The sequence below is a fragment of the Coptis chinensis genome, chromosome 4 (assembly GCF_015680905.1).
Source record: "Coptis chinensis isolate HL-2020 chromosome 4, ASM1568090v1, whole genome shotgun sequence".
Taxonomy (NCBI): domain Eukaryota; kingdom Viridiplantae; phylum Streptophyta; class Magnoliopsida; order Ranunculales; family Ranunculaceae; genus Coptis; species Coptis chinensis.
Genome location: NC_141459.1, coordinates 79,966,603 through 79,985,110, shown reverse-complemented (window position 1 = coordinate 79,985,110; position 18,508 = coordinate 79,966,603). Strand labels below are relative to the sequence as shown.

General features: G+C 36.2%; 1 pseudogene; it reads right to left on the bottom strand.

The window, feature by feature from the left end:
* Positions 1-7,864: 7,864 nt before the first annotated feature.
* LOC147505009 ((R,S)-reticuline 7-O-methyltransferase-like) lies at positions 7,865-16,629 on the bottom strand (annotated as a pseudogene).
* Positions 16,630-18,508: the final 1,879 nt, after the last annotated feature.

Below are 18,508 nucleotides of genomic sequence, written 5' to 3'. Positions count from 1 at the left end.
GTAGTGGTACTCTGGAGCGCTATAGAGTGTGAGAGTCTGGCTGAAACGAGCTACATGCTGGCCTGGACACGAGCTACCGTCGTACAACGGGAACGTTGGTTAGATGAACTCTAAAGGAGGTTGCTTGTCCCTGATTTTAGTTGTGAATGGTGATGCCTTGTACGTCTGGAGTATTTTCTGAGCAATCTGGATTGTGCTTGTTTTGTCGTTCGACTTCTTCAACCTTTGTGCGCAGTCTTCCAACCTATGATTGGTGGTGGTGGTGAGGGATGTCACGGTGTTGTTCTCCACTGCGTCTGGAGTGCCGTTGTTGGGGTTGGAGGTGGCCTGCTCGCGCATCGTCTAGTTTTCTTGTTGTAACATGATGAAGAACTCCTGGACCATCTTCATCTGATCTGCTAACATCTAAAGTGAGGGGTCCACGGTGGTTTTTCTGACCAGCTTCATAGGCTTGAGAAAGAGTGTGTGTTGTTCTTTTCTTAAGGAAACGAACCGGCAGACAGCGCCAATGTAGAGGTTTGGTGTTCTGGAGGTGAACAACTGATGTTCTATTTGATAGGGAATGACTGCACTCTTCTCGGGATAAGAGTTGGCTAAGTATCAAGTTTCTTAGGGTAAACCTGAATCAAACCTTACGTAGTTCATCTCTCTCTACTTATAGATGTTTGAGCTGACCTTCCTTATTTGCTCCAGGCCGTTATGATGTATAGATCCACATTGTGTGCTATGTTGATGATTCTCCATTATTCTGATGTTACAAAGTTAATGTCTCATTGATTGGTGCGTTGACTGAGCTCCAGGATTGTGCTAGTTGATTTGCTTACATATATGGCTGTAACTGCTTGGGACGACCTGGGATCAGGTCATTGGTACGTTCTGATAGAGTGGTACGAGCTGATAGAGAACGACCTGGTGTATGGACACGTGTATTGTAGTGCAGAACAGAGGATACTTACAATACATTAGATGATATGCATACAATGTCTACGGAGATAGCCCATAGAGTTTCTCTGTAGCTTAATCTCAAGGAGAGACCATACGTAACTAAAAAAAAAAGATATCTCAAGGAGACACCATACGTAACTAGTAAAAAAAAAGAAAAAACAAAAGAAAATAAAGCAGGCACCATACGGACATACCGTACCACCAACAAATTTTACCTATCAGTATTACTTTGGAAGAGCCTACTCGCTTGTCGCTTCAACCATTGATAGAAGTATAGAACCCCCTCAAATTAAAACCACATTTCCAACTTAATTGTTAATGGGAACATTTAATTTATTGTCTTTTGGGATTCAAAACTTCACATTTAATTATAAATGCACCCACCAAATTCAAATATCTTTAATAACTTACTAATACAAATACCCACACATACAAGTAATTTTACTTAAACCCTTCCAAGTACCCATCAATAAAGTGTTACTTCGTGATTTGACTTCTACGGTCATACGTGTTGCTATTGTACGTCTGGTGAAGACTTCGAATATCGACTTCAGACCTTTTCAAGTGTCAATTTCTTCCTAGCTCTTTTCAGTAAAAAACCAAGCAAGAAGATAAGAGTTGGGGATCTGATTGGTAACTAATTTGTTTTCATGCTAGAGCCACTACAATAGAAGGGATATTTTGCAAGACACCCTTTTCCCACGCCCAAAATTCGTTGGTATAAGTCTCCTATTGCCACACCATTTGGTGCTGCTAAAAGTTTGTCGTGCTATTGGTTTTAATTTATGTGAAATTACCTATTGCAACGCCTCTGGCAAGGCAAATGGTTATATTATTTTTTTAAAAAAATAGAAAATGCAGTTTTATAAAAGTGAAATTTATCATTTGCTATGCTTTAGTGGTCGCCAATGTTAGAATAACCAATTGCAACGCTTCTTTAGTTGTAATAAGATTTTATGAATGTACAAATTTTATGTGGTATCGCCATTGTTGCCACGAAGTTGGTGTTGCTGATGGGTTTTATATTAGGGGTTTATTTTATTTTGCCTCAAAAGATTTTAGCGGGGGCCTTCATTCTTGATGCTGCACTAAAAATTGAAATGCCCTAAAAACACACACGCACGTATACTCTCTCCCTCCTCTCTCTTCGGATTAGAATAATTTCCACCGCAACCACCATACCGACTGAAGAAGCAACGAAACTAACGACGCCTGCTAGTTAACGATCTCTCTCTCCCTCTATTTTATTTTATTAACACTTAAAATGTTTGGTTTTGGATTTCAGAACGTTTTGGGTGACCGCCACCATCAATGCTTCGATTTCTCAAGTTTGGTTTTCAAGTTTTAAGGTAACTAATAATTTCTTGGCTCGGGTGATATCGTTAAGGAATTTTGTATTGCATTGTTCATTTTTTATCATAAAAACCCGAAACCATATAATTTGTTATTGTAAATATACAGTTCTCTCGGCTAAAATATTATCAGCGGCAAAAAGTTTGAAGCTTTATTTTTTTTCAGGTACTCTTCTATTTAGTCTTCCATTTCAATTGCGTACAATGTGTATGTTAAGTGGATAGTTTATTGGTATCTTGGCTTGTTGCCATTGCTTTGTTTGATAAATGTCCCTTGAATATAAATTATATTACATTATCTATTTAACATTGTAGACTAGTGATAGTGCATGTTGGATTGATGGGTAAGACATGATTGAATATTACTATGTATACCATGGTTTTTCTTGATATTTTGCAGTATAGATGTTGATATATAGTTATTCCAACTGAATTTTTTAGTGTTTAGTATACCTCGATCAGTAACTAGATGTGATCTTTTTATGAGGCTTGTTGGTCCCCTTGTATCCTTGAAAGGGTTTCAATGTTTGTAGTTGTATAGGAATTGCACCTGTACCTAATGATACCAAATTGTTCAACCTACTAGATCCTTTCAGTTTCAATATTGGTTCTTCCGAAAGATGTTACACTACTTCAAGGAGGCTTGGGTGTCGGCATATGTCTGTCCTGTACTAAGAGGACATCTATTACTAGCGCTGGAGCCATTTAGAATCCTTGGAGAAATCGTATCTCTAATTGCTCTGTAAAGTTAGTTTTGATTCTTTGCTTTTAATTTCCTAGTTGATACTCACTTAATTCGTTTGATGGTTACTGAAATCAATTTTACTTTTTTTTTGATGGATCGTTTCATGTATTGAAGAGTCCTTATAAGGCTAAGAAGTTTTAAATATTGTATGGATGGATTATGGAATTGATGTGGTGATTTATGTATTTTTTTTTACTTTAATGGTTTGTTTTTTCTAGATTAGAAATGGAACAACAAATCTCTCTAGTAGAAGTGTAAAACTATTATTTATCTCTTTGTGTGGTCAGATTGGTGACAGTTGCCGATGCTTTAAAACATCTTAATGGAAGGGCCAATGGACTATACTACCATGTTCATCAAGGCATGTGCTTTCTTATCACCCTCCTCTGATTTGGAGTTTGCATAAGCCTTTCTAAGTGCTCACTTTTGCATATTAGGTCTGATATTCGCAAGGCTTATTACTTTTATGAGCAAGCTTGCTTTGGGAATTTTGCGGGCATACTCAAGTGAAGATTTCACTCACATCTTCACTGGGTGTTTAGTTTCATGAGAGTTGGACAAGCCCATTAGTTAATGAGAAGGTTTTTCCCTCTTTTTTTTGGCTTGTTCTTATATTATTGTAATTCATGCATTCTCTAAGAGCTTAACAAGTCATGATGGGATTCGGGTACATAATTCTTAGTAGGTTAGCCTCTATAAACTGGATAGACATACGTCACTAGAGTGTTTAGATTTGTGCTTTGATGTGGGGGTGTGTCTGAAAATACATTTGGCTTCCTCATCTCATATATGATAAGCATGCACCATAATATTCTTGTTTATTTAATTTTTCATTCTTCAAACCTCTAATGCAATTGCATTTATTTTATACAGGCATTTATGGGTGTGGCAGAAAATCTAAATGCCATCATTGATGCCTTTTAGGGGTATTCAAGAACACGTGTATTTGACCTGGCTTGCTTAACGGAATAATATTAAGTCATATGACTTACACACTTCATTTTTTATTAAGAAATAATTTGTCTGACATGCAAACACTTGATAATACACGGTTGCAAAGGAAGTTTAGGTTAGATTGTTTAAAAGAAGAAAAAAAATGAAAAGATGGTGAAGAAAGAAGATGCAAGAAACAAGCAGTGAGTCGCAAGAAAATTCTCATTCCTTCGAAAGAAGAGAGAAGGACATAGGCAAAGGAGAGAAATGTAATTCTCATCGTCTAATTGGTTACCGATGGACACTTGTCCGAGTAATTTTAAGGGTTAATGAAAATAAAACTATGGTAAACTTGTCTTAAGAACAAATATTACATGTTGAAATGAATACTAGGGGTTGGGATGACCTAACAATGGGCATTAAGTTCTTCCTGTTATCCTAAGGCATTCAAGGACAAGTAAGTAGTTACTCTAACTAAATTATAACCATGATTGGCTCGTTGTAGGTTTGTTAGAAGCTTAAGAGTACTTGTTATAGTTGGCCACATTTGTAGTTCTTAATTTTGAATAAATTGAAGACTTTAAGTTCCAATTGTTTTATCGTTATAGGAATTTACTTGAATTAGGGAGGGACTTGTTTTGAGAAGTTGAGAGATTTTTCAGCCTGTCCGGTTTGAACTTTCTTTGTCGTGGGTTTTCTCTTCCCGCTGATATGTTCCTTGGATTCACATGGTATGGTGCACTTTTGTTTTGACTTCTCATGATATACTTTTAAATATCTAAGTTGGTATTTGTTTGGTTGTTTTTGTGGAATCAATGTAGTTGAGCACATGGGCAGACCAATTGTGCCGCATTGATGTAGCTGCGTTGCTGCATCCTAGGTCCATAGGTATGACTTGGTGAAAATATTTTTGCATTCCATATTTTAGTGGTTTTTAATTTTAATTAGTTATGTCTATCTTTTTCTTTTTGGGTACCAAATTGGTCGATCATATGCCATATGATTAGGATGGGTAGATGTTGTTCAAGTTTGAAGAAAATGCACATTTATTGATTTTGCTAACTTCTAGTTTTTAAGAAATTTGCCTAAATAAGTTGATAGTTGTGGAAATTTTGTAAGAAAGTGTATTGGCAAAGTCCTGTGTGGTTCTGTGAAATACTTTTGCAATGGATGATTTTATTTAATGAAATTAATATATTTTGTTATGATCATTGTGAATTGATATGGGGTTGTTGTATTTATCTACTAAGTTGCATTTGGCACAATCTGTAAATAAAAAAGAAACAAAATCGTGGAGACAGCAAATGTAGCTAAAATCACTCTTTTGCCATGGCAAATATCCTTTTTGCACTGCTTTAGATGCAATTGATGACTTAAACCTTTTGCAATAAACAAAGTATAATTAAAAGGTTGCTATTTGTGACGCCTCAAAGTGTAGCTAAAGGTATACTTTTTGTCATGCTTGATGGTGTTGTTACAAGTATCATTTGCAATGCCACTCGTTGCTAAAAGATAAAACATTTTCAAAATCAATTAAATTTGAAAATAGAAGTAGCGATTAGGATAAAATAATAGCTTAGCGACTATTGGCGTTGCAAAAGATTGGCGCTTTTGCAGCGCCTATATAGTGTTGCAATCTAGCTTTTGTGACCCACTTGCCAATCTTTTTTGCAGCATACTATATAGTGTTGCAATCTAGCTTTTTGTGACCCACTTTTTAGCGGTGTCTTTGTGTCCGTTTGGCATTGTAATTAGTATATTGCAACGCTTTTCAGGACTTTAATGACGGTATATGGCGTTGCAGAAAACCCCTTCTATTGTAGTGAGCTTCCATATTTAATTTGCCTTCTTTGTTTACATTTCAAAGTTACTTGATTAATTGATTCCTCAAACCTTTTCCATCAACAATTATAATGTAGTCTTGACTATCATTCTAATAATTCGTACTTTCTTCCTCATCGATGACAATTGTTTCTTGAGTTTCGGTTGCGTCTAAGCTAAGTTAAGATCTCATAAATGCTTTTCAAATTAAATGAGTATAATTGTCAAAGTTTTCCATTAAAAAGTTAATTTTAAAATAAAAGTGAATAGTTTCAAAGGATGAAAGAAGTGATCAAGAAAATTGGGTAACTTGATACTCATATTGTGAGAATAAGCTTAAAGGGAAATGTGGTTTGGTGGGAAGGAACTGAAAGGTCATGCAGTTTGGAAGGAAAATTGAATTGATTTGTTATTGGAAAAACAACTAATTAAATGTTTGTTATTCAAAAAGGATATTAGATTAATTGATTCCTCAAACCTTTTCCATTAACAATTTTAATGTAGTCTTGACTATCATCCTGATAATTTATACCTTCTTCCTCATCGATGACAATTGTTTCTTGAGTTTCGGCTACGTCTAAGTTAAGATCTCATAAATGCTTTCCAAATTAAATGAGCATAATTGTCAAAGTTTTCCATTGAAAAGTTAATTTTAAAATAAAAGTGAATAGTTTCAAAGGATGAAAGCAGTGATCAAGAAAATTGGGTAACTTGAGACTCATATTGTGAGAAAAAAGCTTAAGGGGAAATGTGGTTTGGTGGGAAGGAACTGAATGGTCATACAGTTTGGAGGGAAAATTGAATTGATTTGTTATTGGAAAAACAACTAATTAAATTCTTGATATTCAAAGAGGATATTAAGTTAACTGTTCCCACTAACAATTAAGTTGGAGGCATGGTTTGAATTAGGGCCCAATTTTTCCATATTGGCCGATATTTCTAACCCCCCAAAAACCGAAATATATCGGTCTATATCGATATATCGGGATATTTCAGAGATTACAACTTTTTTGTGAAACAATTAAAATTTCGATATATATCGTTATATACTAGTATTTGCCTGTGTCGTGCGACACAAATACAAAGCGCCTATGGTGCCCCGACGCCAAGATCCTCCCCCCTATTTTTTTTAAATGAGCTCATACTCATGTTTCGAGCCCAACAACCCATAAAAGTTCAAAGACAAAAACAGTCCAGGCCTTTTTTGTGGGGTGAGGTGAGAAAAATTTTACTCACCCCAAAAAGACTTGTTAACTCACCCTTTGAGAAAAACATTTTTTAGTGGCTATGGTTGGGGGTGGCACAATCAATATCACCTTATGAGATGGAATTTGTCAACCCACTCTACCCCTCTTTGTTATATAGATATCAGACATATCGCCGATATATAACGACATATGTTGAAATTTTCGGTTAACAATCAATAAAATTGGTTAAACAGTCAACAAGTCAATCGATATATATCAAATATATCACCGATATAATATCGATATATCAGAAAATGCGATATATATCGGTCCAAAAATGAATCAATATATCTCACTGAAATATCACATTATTTTTCATATCGTGTACCCATATTCCAATATATATTGTCGATATATTGATATATCGAACGATATTTTCGGCCTTGGTTTGAATAGGAGGTCGGGGGTTCTATCAATAGTTGAAGCGGGTAGCTCCTTCAAAATAAAACAATACCTACAACACATTTGTATCAATTATTATATCGAAAAAAAAAAAAAAAACATACATTTGTATCAATAATTGTCACATACCACAACCAAACCAATACCAATGAGACTCTGTACAATAAATTGAAATTGGGGAGAATAGTTCCGTATTGAAAATAATTAATTAAGATGTTTTTTTAAAGTAATTCATTAAGCTGGATATTGGCTTTAATAATGGAGGTAGAGCTGGATTTGGAATTATTTTGTAGGTAGGGAAGCCACCATCTTTGGGCAGCATTTTCCATTCGGTTTCAGTTTTTTCTTTACCCCTAGAGGTATTCACAATTATTGCGAGATCCAAAATCAATCTAGTCTCATCAAATGTACTTACACAGTTACACCCTCTGGCTGAAAACAACTTCTACGATTATAATTTTTCCTCCTTTGTTTGCTAATGCTTTGTGCCAATTTTTCAATATCTTCACACAATCTTCATCCCTCCAATTAAGTAATATCCACTACGTCACAAGAACAAAGTTAGTCAACCTATTAATATCACCATTTTTAATTACCCGTTGTTTTTAAAGACGATCTCTGGTTGCAATTTTCGTTACATGAAAACTAATGGAAAACCATCTTAATAACCAAAAAAGATTGTGTGAAGACAAGGAACTCATCAAAATTTTGTATAAAACGAACTCATCAAAATTTTGCACATCAAACCTGAGTCACACCCTGTTTCACAAGGAGCTCGTCAAAATTTTGCATAAAACGAACTCTAGATTGTTTTTGCACACCAAACCTGAGTCACACCGTTTCTTCCTGAGTCACACTGTTTCACATACTTTCAGAGATTGTTTTTGTATCTAGAAATTTGTAAAGCGATTCTAGGTATTTATTGCAGCTATAGATGGGTTGTAGGCTTTGATTGGTTTCGAATTGGTGATTGGGCTTAAGGGGTAATGATACTTATTTGGGTAATGCATGCGGTTTAAGATGGCTTAATTTACAGAATTCAAGTTTAATGAGAGATGACAACATTGGAAATGCAAGAAGTGAGTTTTTCCTTGTTACAGGATTGGCTTCTAGGTTGGCGATAATGATGATCATACTTCATGCGGAAGTGATTCGTGAAGAATGGATTGTCTTAACATCTTATATAAACCCCTTGTTGGTGATCCTTCCTTTCTCACACTTCCCATCAACCTTGGATTGTTTCTCATCATATTTTACAAATTGTACCTTGGATGGAGATGAAAAAGAACCATGCACCTGACTTCAACAAGTTTTATGTTTGGGTTCAAATAATTAACTTATCTGAACTATTCCAGGATTAGGGAGATTGTTGAAGGAAACTTAATTGACTCGGGTTGTTTCTCCCCCAATCAATTGATGCATCTAGTGTTGTACCCCAAGTTTAATGAATTCTCTCAGTTAACTCGAGTCAAAGCATTAATGGATATTCATGATCCAATCCTATCGGGATTCAAGCTTCCTTAACCAATTAATGGAGTTGAATGGATCCAATTCTCGTATGAGTTTTTGCCTGTGTGCTGCTTCAAATGTGGGTTCATTAGGCATCATCAATCCTCATGCAACATAGCAGATGCTGATCTCGGTCTAGAGCCACAGTTCACTTCGTCTGGTCTACGTTTTGATCTTTATAATCCAAAAACAAGGCTATTTCCAAAACTCATGACTGATCATCTAGTGTTTGAAGTGTCTCTGATTAATCGTTATGATTTTCCAAGACTGCACCAACCTTTAAGGATTTTTGAGATCCCTAGGTCTGGTAATGAAAATGACTCCGTACTGGATGGACATGCAAATCTTGACCATCTACAACGCATGGATGGGAAGGACAAAGGCCCAATGATTATGGAAGTCAATTCACCTAAACAATATGTGGGATCCATTCATAATGCTGGACACACTGCTGGTACAAGCAATGAATGGACTATCAACTCTAACCCAATTAATCTAGATACCATATTCCCAAGATCTTTGGGACTTTCTCCAGACATACCAGTCCAACAACCTCATACCTCCTTCATGAGTACTTCACATGAAATGTTTAATAATCCAATTAATATTCCGTTTGTGGACTTGATTGGCTATACTGACTCGTGTTTAGGTGGAAACAATTCCATGTAATACAAGAGACAAGAAATTGACTTTGGTATTGCAAACCCAGAGAGTCATGAGTTATGGATTGTGTAGCATCAAGAGTTTGAAGGAAGCATGTTTAAAGACAGAGAGCCTAGGCTCAAATCATCTTTGAATGTAGCTGGTGATGAGAACTCCCTCTCCTCTAATGGTAATTCCATTGGCTTTTCTGGTAGGCGTAATAAATACCAGATAGTGAAGGCAGCTGATCTTTGCACTTTTCAGTGTTTTTAGAAGTTGACTTACTACGTGCTAAAACTCAATAATTCCTTACTCACTGTTTTTTTTCTTTGAGAATGTCAGTCTAGTTCGAGTAGGGATTTCGTTCCAACTTCTAAGACAAGAATTTAAATGATCACAACTGGAATCTACACTTTGGAGAACTAAGTGAGAAGGATTTTATAGATAGATTTTTTTTTTTACACAAGTTATCTAAAATTTGTAAGTTTGTTTATAGTTAAATGAAAAGAGAGAGAGATAGGAAGGATTAATCCTACTCATGCAAGGCCTAGCTACAAGTCTTTTAGAAATAGGTCACTACCATCTCAAATCCCTAACATAATATACCTATCTCTAAACATATCATGCTAGCATGTAGAATTGAAATGATATTTCATCTCAAATATCATTCCAACTCCTAGTTCTACTTTACAACAATTGATCGGATAATTGTCAATCTCTGTCATTTTGGGGACGGGATGAAAAATAGAACCTAAGTCTTTTAAGTAGTGATTTTGGAATCCTAAATTTGTAGCATGATCCTCACATGAGCATCATTAACCCCTCCCTTGGGAGAGTTTTAGCTCATGATCCTAGGATTGAATTAAAATACAAGAAGATATGTGAAATGAAAAAGAAAGAGAATGAAAATAAGAAAACTACAACCTGTTTACCTAAATGAAGAAGAGTTTATTAAAACTAGAGAGAGTTCCCCATTAACAAGTTACAAGCTTTTCTCTAAAAACTAAGAACTAAAAAAACAAAATTAAAGACATGGATGTAAATGAAAAGTAAAAGTCAAGGAAGTAAAAGCTTTTAACTCCCAAAATCAGCCCCCCTTTACATAAGAGAGCCTTTTTCTCTTCTCCCACGTGAAACACTCTCCTCTCATTTATTTTTCACTTATCCACAACTAACTCCCATTTGACACCTTTCATTTTTTTAGATAATCATCACCTAAATCCAACTAACTCATTAACTTCATGCAAGGTGTCAAAATTGCACCAATTATTTGCACCTTTGTCTTGACTTGCATGATGACTCATCAAATCTTATGGGCCCGCCTAGTGGGTCCACGTACAGTGTCCAGTGGCAGTCCGGTCTTTTGGCATTTTTACAACTTCCCGCCTATTTGTAGAGTTCATCGCACTGATCGTCGAAGCAGCTCACTCGTCGTGATTCGAGTCCCGGGTTCAAGAGATATGAGCTTCGGAAGTTTGATGCTTACAAGCATGTAAATCCCGTTTTGGATTGGATTTGGTACTATTTGAGTTTTGGGCTTTAGTCCGAATTTGTTAGGCTTCACATGGGCTTGATCGGAAGGCATGTGTATACTCCCTATTCTGTGCTTAAATGCTGGCTTTATCATAATTTTTACATTAGTTGCTCCAACCTGCAAAAAGCACGAAGATGCGATTATTTCATGATTATTAAGCACAAAATTGACCGAAATGTTATGTCTCTACATGTTTTTATAATACAGTTTTGGGTGCTTATCAGCAGCTGCCCGCAAATAGCTCCAAAAGAAGCCATGAGTTGCCTAGTGTGGAACTGTCGAGGCATTGGTCTCCCCTCGACAATAAGAGCATTGAATGATTCAATACAGAAGCTGAGACCAAAACTTATTTTTTTGTCTGAAACTAAGGCTAGTATGAGTAAGTCTAGTAGATTACTTAGAATGGTTAAAGGTGGCTACCAATCTTATATTTATCCAGCAAGAGACTGTCTGGGGGTTTATGACTTTTGTGGGATGGGGATGTAGACCTTAACATTGTGTATGTAGATTCTTGGATCATTCATGCAAAAGTTAATGAAATCGGCTCATCTTTTTGGTATTTCTCTGGCATCTATGGTAATAATGACTTCCATACAAGAAAAGAACAGTGGAAAATGATAGAAAACTTAAATCCTGGAAATGATCATGCATGGTTATGTGCTGGAGATTTTAATGATATTTTGTACAAAGAAGAGAAAAGAGGTGGTCGACCAGTGTACCAATGGCAATGCCAACCTTTTGCTGATATGATTCAAAATTGTGAACTTATGGATCTTGGGTTTGTTTGATCCACTTTCACATAGACTAATAAACAATGCTTCCTCGCTAGAGTTTCTAAAAGACTAGATCGTGCCTTGTGTTCAAGCAAGTGGAGGGAAATGTTTCCTAATGCCTTGTTATTCCATAAAGCTACTCTTGAATCAGATCACAAGCTGTTACACTTGAGTCTTGAACCGGTGAAACATAAACCTGAAAAGACCATTCAGGTTTGAAATTATGTGGACTTAAGATCTTTGGATGCAAGAATGTGGTATGCAACGCTATGACAACAAGAGTGTTTCGGTTCGCCTTCCTTCTCCTTACAGCCGAAACCTTTTGGCCTCAGGAAAGAACTTATTGAGTGGAATCACAATGTTTTGGCAACTTGGAGGTGAAATTAAAGCAGTTGGATAGGAAGTTAACAGAGTGCCAAGAGCAACAACACAAATGCGTCACTCCCACTAAACAACAACTCATCCAGGAACAAAGCCTTCTTCTAGAGTACGAAGAGGTACTAAAAATGAAGGATATGCATTGGGGACAAAAGGCTCAACATGACTGGTATGGCATGGGAGAATTGAACACAAAGTACTTCCATATAGTTGTGATTAACATACACAGAAGAAATGATATAAACAGATTAGTGAAGCTAAATGGGGAGGTGTTAACACAACGTCTAGAGATTGGTGATCATCTTGTACAGTACTACTCTAATTTGTTCTCCACGTCGAAACCTGAATATGATGGTGAGTTAATGGAAGCTATCCAACTGCTGGTGACAAAGGAAGAAAATGATTCTCTAATCAAGCCTGTCTCCACTGAGGAGATTTGGAATGCGGTAAAAAATATTGGATCCTTCAAAGCTCCAGGGCTTGACGGATTCCAAGCTGTTTTCTACAAGACATTTTGGGAGGAGGTACATGAGAAAATAATTAGCCTTGTTCAACATTTCTTTCAATCAAGCACCTTTACTAAAGAAATAAATCATACCAATATTGTCTTGATACCAAAAATACCACACCCTTCGGCAGCAGATCACTTCAGGCCTATTAGCTTACCCAATGTAAGCTACAAGATTATTGCTAAGATTATTGTCCAGAGGATGAGACCGATTTTACAGCGAATAGTAGGACCTCAACAAAGTGCTTTCTTACTGGGAAGGTCAATCCATGATAATGCTCTGCTTGCACATGAGGTGTTTCATGTTATCAAGGGTAAGTCAAATGCAAGTGCAAAATGTTTTGGGCTAAAGCTGGACATGCAAAAAACTTACAATAAAATTGAGTGGCCATTTCTTGAGGAGGTAATGAAAAAAATATGGAAATTGATGGATACAAAAGTGATGTTACGTGTGAGGAGTCCAACCTTCTCTATTACGCTCAACGGAGTTCCTTACGGTTTCTTCTCACCTACTCGTGGCTTGAGACAAGGCAATCCTGTATCTCCATATATGTTTGTGCTTTGTGTTGAAGTTCTTTTGCTCAATCTTAATCGATTGCAAGAGTAAGGTTTAATCCATGGAATCAAATTATCAAGACACAATTTGTCAATCACTCATCTCACGTATGCAGATGACACCATTATTTTTGGGAAAGGGAACCTTGAAGAAGCAACATAAATCGACAAGTGTCTTCAAAGGTATTATGCTGCCTCGGGTCAAAGTATAAACAAAAATAAGTCTCAATTCATTCATAATAAGAGATTACCAGACAAAGATTCTAGAATGTTCCACCGGATTTTCAGAACTCCTTGCACTTTTAACTTTCCAACCTATCTAGGTATTCCACCAGTGTTCAATGGGAGGAATAAGAGACAACATTTCTTACCTTTACTACAAAAATTCAACAACAGATTAGCTTCTTGGAAGTCTAGCTTGCTGTATAAAGGTGGAAGGCTTACTCTAATAAACTCTGTGCTTTCTGCTTTGCCCACACACGTTATGTCGTGCATTCAACTTCCGTTGAATATTATCGAAGAGATGGATAAGATAAGAAGGAATTTTCTTTAGGCCCATACCTCGAGAAAAAGGAAAATGCATTATTTCTCCTAGGATCTTGCATGTTCACCGGTGCATTGCGGAGGGTTGGGCATTAAAGATCTTCAAATGCAAAACTTAGCTTTGCTTGGAAAGAAGGCGTGGGAATTATGTAGTCCTCAATCTCTGTGGGTGACTCAAATGAATGATAAGTACTTCCAGAGACAACATTTTATGCATGCTCATTTAACCTCATCTGCTTCAACAACTTGGAGGACTATGCACTACACGAGAAACTTTCTTGTACTGGGGAGGAGATGGCAAGTGGGAAATGACATTTCCATTTGGGCCTGGCAAGATAACTGAATTCCAGATACCCCAATTGCGCTGCATTTAATTGATAAACCTAGTGACTGTATCAGGATCGAGTGAGCAACTGCATTGACCCAGTTACCAGACAGTGGGACACAAGGCTGATTACGGAGGTATGGCCACCTGATTACGTGAAAAGAATCATGTCCATCCCACTTACTTTTGAAGTAAGAGAAGATACTACCTTCTGGTGGCTGCATAAATATGGGGAATACACTGTCAAAAGTGTATATAGCCTGATGTAAGAGTGGTGTGATCCGACCAGAGAAAAGATCAAGATTTTTTGCTAAAATCTGGAAACTGAATTTAATCATTATAAGGTGAGATTTTTTATGTGGCAGCTAGTACATGAGCTTATTCCAACTGCTGACCTCCTATGCAGGAGAGGATTAACGGTGAATAAAGTGTGTTCTCTTTGTAAGTGTGTGGATGGATCACCAGTGCATTTGTTTGTCCATTGCACATTCGCTAGAGCTGTTTGGCTAGGACTTAGATTGCCGATTTCAATGGCTTAATGTACTGCTTATACCATTAGAGAATGGCTACAACACATGGTCACATGCTTAGAAAATATGGTCGACGCAAGAATGTGGATGAGTACACTTGGTGCTGGGTTGTGGTCCATATGGTTGGCAAGAAATGACATCATATTCAATGGAAAACCCCAATAGCCTCTTCGTTGGGTGATAAAAGCAAGGAAGATGACGGAAACCATGGCTGAAATTGATGACAATCGACCACAAAATGCCTATGAGAAGATAGAAATAAATGTGAAATGGGATAGTCCTCCAACTGGTTGGATTAAGCTTAACATTAATGGATCATCACTTGGGAATCCGGGTGCAGCAAGAGCTAGATGCTTGTTAAGAGATGAAAATGGTATGTTCATAATGACCAGCTACGACTTTTTTGGCAGAGGCAATTGCCATGAAAATAAAAATAAAAGCTGCCAAAGCCTCAAACCTTGCAAATGTGCTAGTGGAAACGGACTGTGTATGCTTCATGAGTTCGTAATCAATAATTCATCTCCAATACCGGCAATTGCAAAGGAGCTGATAAAGGAAATTCGAGAATTAATTTCTGAAGGAAACTTCGTCCTTAAATGGAGCTACAGAGAAGCAAATTATGGGGCAGATGCATTGGCGACTTTTGTGGCTCATAAGGCAGAAACAATGGACTAGGATACCATAATAGACCAAGAGAATATATTACAACATGGCTGGAGGCATTGGCTCCCTAAGTACTCTTATGTTTGGAATGTAACTCCACCTCCTTTCTTAGGTTGCTGGATTAATCATGATATCAGGAATGATTGTACTAAAAGGATGATTTCAAGATAATATCATATCTTTAGCAAACAAAAAAAAAATTGATTTATAGTTTTATGGCGGGGGGAATAAATTTGGGTTATTTAGGTTTTGGTCCTCCTAAAAATTTAATATTTGGGCTTTGGTATGCACTAATGCATTTATTAGGTTTTGATCCTTATGACTACTTGATTATTGATTAACGGGTTATTGTCATTGGTGTTAGTCAAGTTCTTTTGGTTTTCATATTGCCCATAATTGTGACACATCACGAAAATAATGGGCCGGAACACAAAGCGAGAACCTAGCGTGCAACAAAGTAACAAGTTGGTTCCCCAAATTTGCTCAAAAAAGTTTGTACTATGAATTCAAATTTCATGCAAAGTTAGATTTACCTATTAGGTGCATTTTTATTTTCTAAACTCATCCATACCATAATTCTTCTTGTAAGATCAATTTGAAAGGAATTCTTCTCGATTTCAAAAAAGTCGGGATCATGTTGAATATGTCATTATTTATTGAGGGACAAGTCCAACCCTATAACAATCTTTCAATTGTGCACATGATCCAAACTCTCATCACTTTCATCCAATAATGTGATAAGATGACTTATGAATTGGTTCACAAATGAAATTAAATAATCTAGTACCTACACTACCACAATTTGGATAAAAATATAGACAAATTCAAATTCTTCTAACCTTGATGATTATGGCATCAGCCAGAGGAATCTCTACTAACATGTCTCCACCAACGTGTGCAACTCCTGTGCACTCATCAGGTGTTGTTGCAACAACATGAGGTAGATCAAAATTTATGCCATGTACATGGGGATGCACCTTTACGATTTCCCTGATCAACATCCCAGTTCCACCACCAACATCAGCAAGCAATCTCACACCTATGGAACCCATCCTTATAACCTGACCAATTTGCATGTATAGTAATCTTAGTCGTACATGCCATTGCCGAATTAAAAAGCTTGTTGAACTCCGTTTGCACTGAAGCTAACTCCCATACATCGGATCCATGAGCCTTGGCAAATGCCATCCCACCTTCTTTCACGCAAGTACTAAGTAGTGCCATAGATTATCAACCATTGATGTGTCTCAGCTTTAACCAATGGTGTGAGACTAAACTCAACACCGGCAATAGCCATGTGCTAGAATGTGAGAGGCCATAAAGTATGTCCTCTCCATCATTTGGGAGTTTGGGTAGTGAAGATATGTTTCCATCTTGATAACCTCATGATGCGAGATAGACAATTGATATCTAGAGATTGAGAATCAACACTATGTACCATTTGTGAGAAGGTGATCGGACAACTGTGGTTGTTTACGATGTCCATAATACACTACAACAAATATGACATATGACATCACTAATTTTATATCACTTTTCGGTGAAGTGATGTCATATGAAAACTATGACATCACTTTTCTCAACATGTGATGTAATAATTATCACAATCTTTTTTTAACATCACTTATTTGAAAACTGATTTAGTAGAGTTGTACAACATCATTTTAATAAGTGATGTCATGATAGTGATATAGTAACACTTTTCGTCACTTTCGCCATTATCACTTATAAAGTGATGTAATATATCTATGTATTCAACATCACTTTAAAAGTGTTGTTACTCACCGTGTCACTTATAAAGTGATGTAATATCTATGTATTCAACATCATTTTAAGAGTGATTTTGCCAAGTTTTTGAAATCACTTGTGATGTGACTTCCAGAAGTGTTATTAATGATAACCTATTAATTATTAAGTTAATTAGTTAGAAAAACAATCGAAAAAAAAAATTAGGTTAAATAGAAATGAAATAGGCGCGTGATTGGTTTGCTAGACCAAGGTCCAAAATATTGAATTCGGTGAATATTTCGATGTACCTAAAAACCGATATATATCGAATATATCAGAAATATCAGAGATATTTATTTTTTTGTTGACCAATCAAAATTTTGTTTTGTATGTTGATATATCAAAAATATTGTCGATTATATCGGAAATACCGTCACAATATATCGGTCAAAGTCAACACTTTATATCGGAAATATTGTATATATCGGTCGATATATATCATTATATCGGAAATTGCGATATATATTAGGAAAAAAATAATTCAATATTCGGTTGAGATATATCGAATATTTCTATATCGGTGTACCAAAAAGCGAGATATATCGGATATATCTCCGATATATAAGGCGATATTTTGGGCATTGTCCTAGACCGGTAGAAATAAAAAATAAAAGAGACCGCGGTTTTTCTAGTTAATATATTTTGGTTTCCCTTTTGAATAGAAAAACCATTGAAAAATTAGTTTAAATAGAAATTAAACAGCCAACTGGTTTGCTTTCGACTACCCTTAAACCAAAATTAGAAATAAAAACCGCCAATTTGATCTTTGAAAATTTTGGTTTTTGTGAGAGAACTTGGTATAAGTTATACTTAGGGCAAGCTGTTTATGGGGAAAAGTCGAGAAAAGTCGGCTGAAAATTATTGCGAAGCGAGGTTTGTTTCTTCCTCCTTTCTTCCTCCCTCTTGATTTTCTTCTCATATACGGTTTGAAATTAACTAATTTATACCTTGTTTTCACGATTTCTTCAAAAAAGAATCTTCTTTTAGGTTATTACGTGAAGAAGGAAGAAGCGCAAAGCGAGGTTCCTATTTTTTTCTCCCTCTCTCCATACTCGATTTCCGATATTTTTATTCAATATATTTGTGTTTGTCCGGTGGTGTGCTAAATTTTTACCGTTTTCAATTGGGTGCTTTTCTACTTGTGAATCGGCATGGCCTCTTTAAGATTTTCGATATGTTTATTGAATTATTATTGTGACTTAGCGTGTTCGGTTCGTCTTTAAGATTAATTGTTTGGGATTGTTTGGCTGCAATCTTTTGGATTGCACTTGTTTATGGATAAGTTTAAGGATGGTTTGTAGAGAAAGTAGTTTTT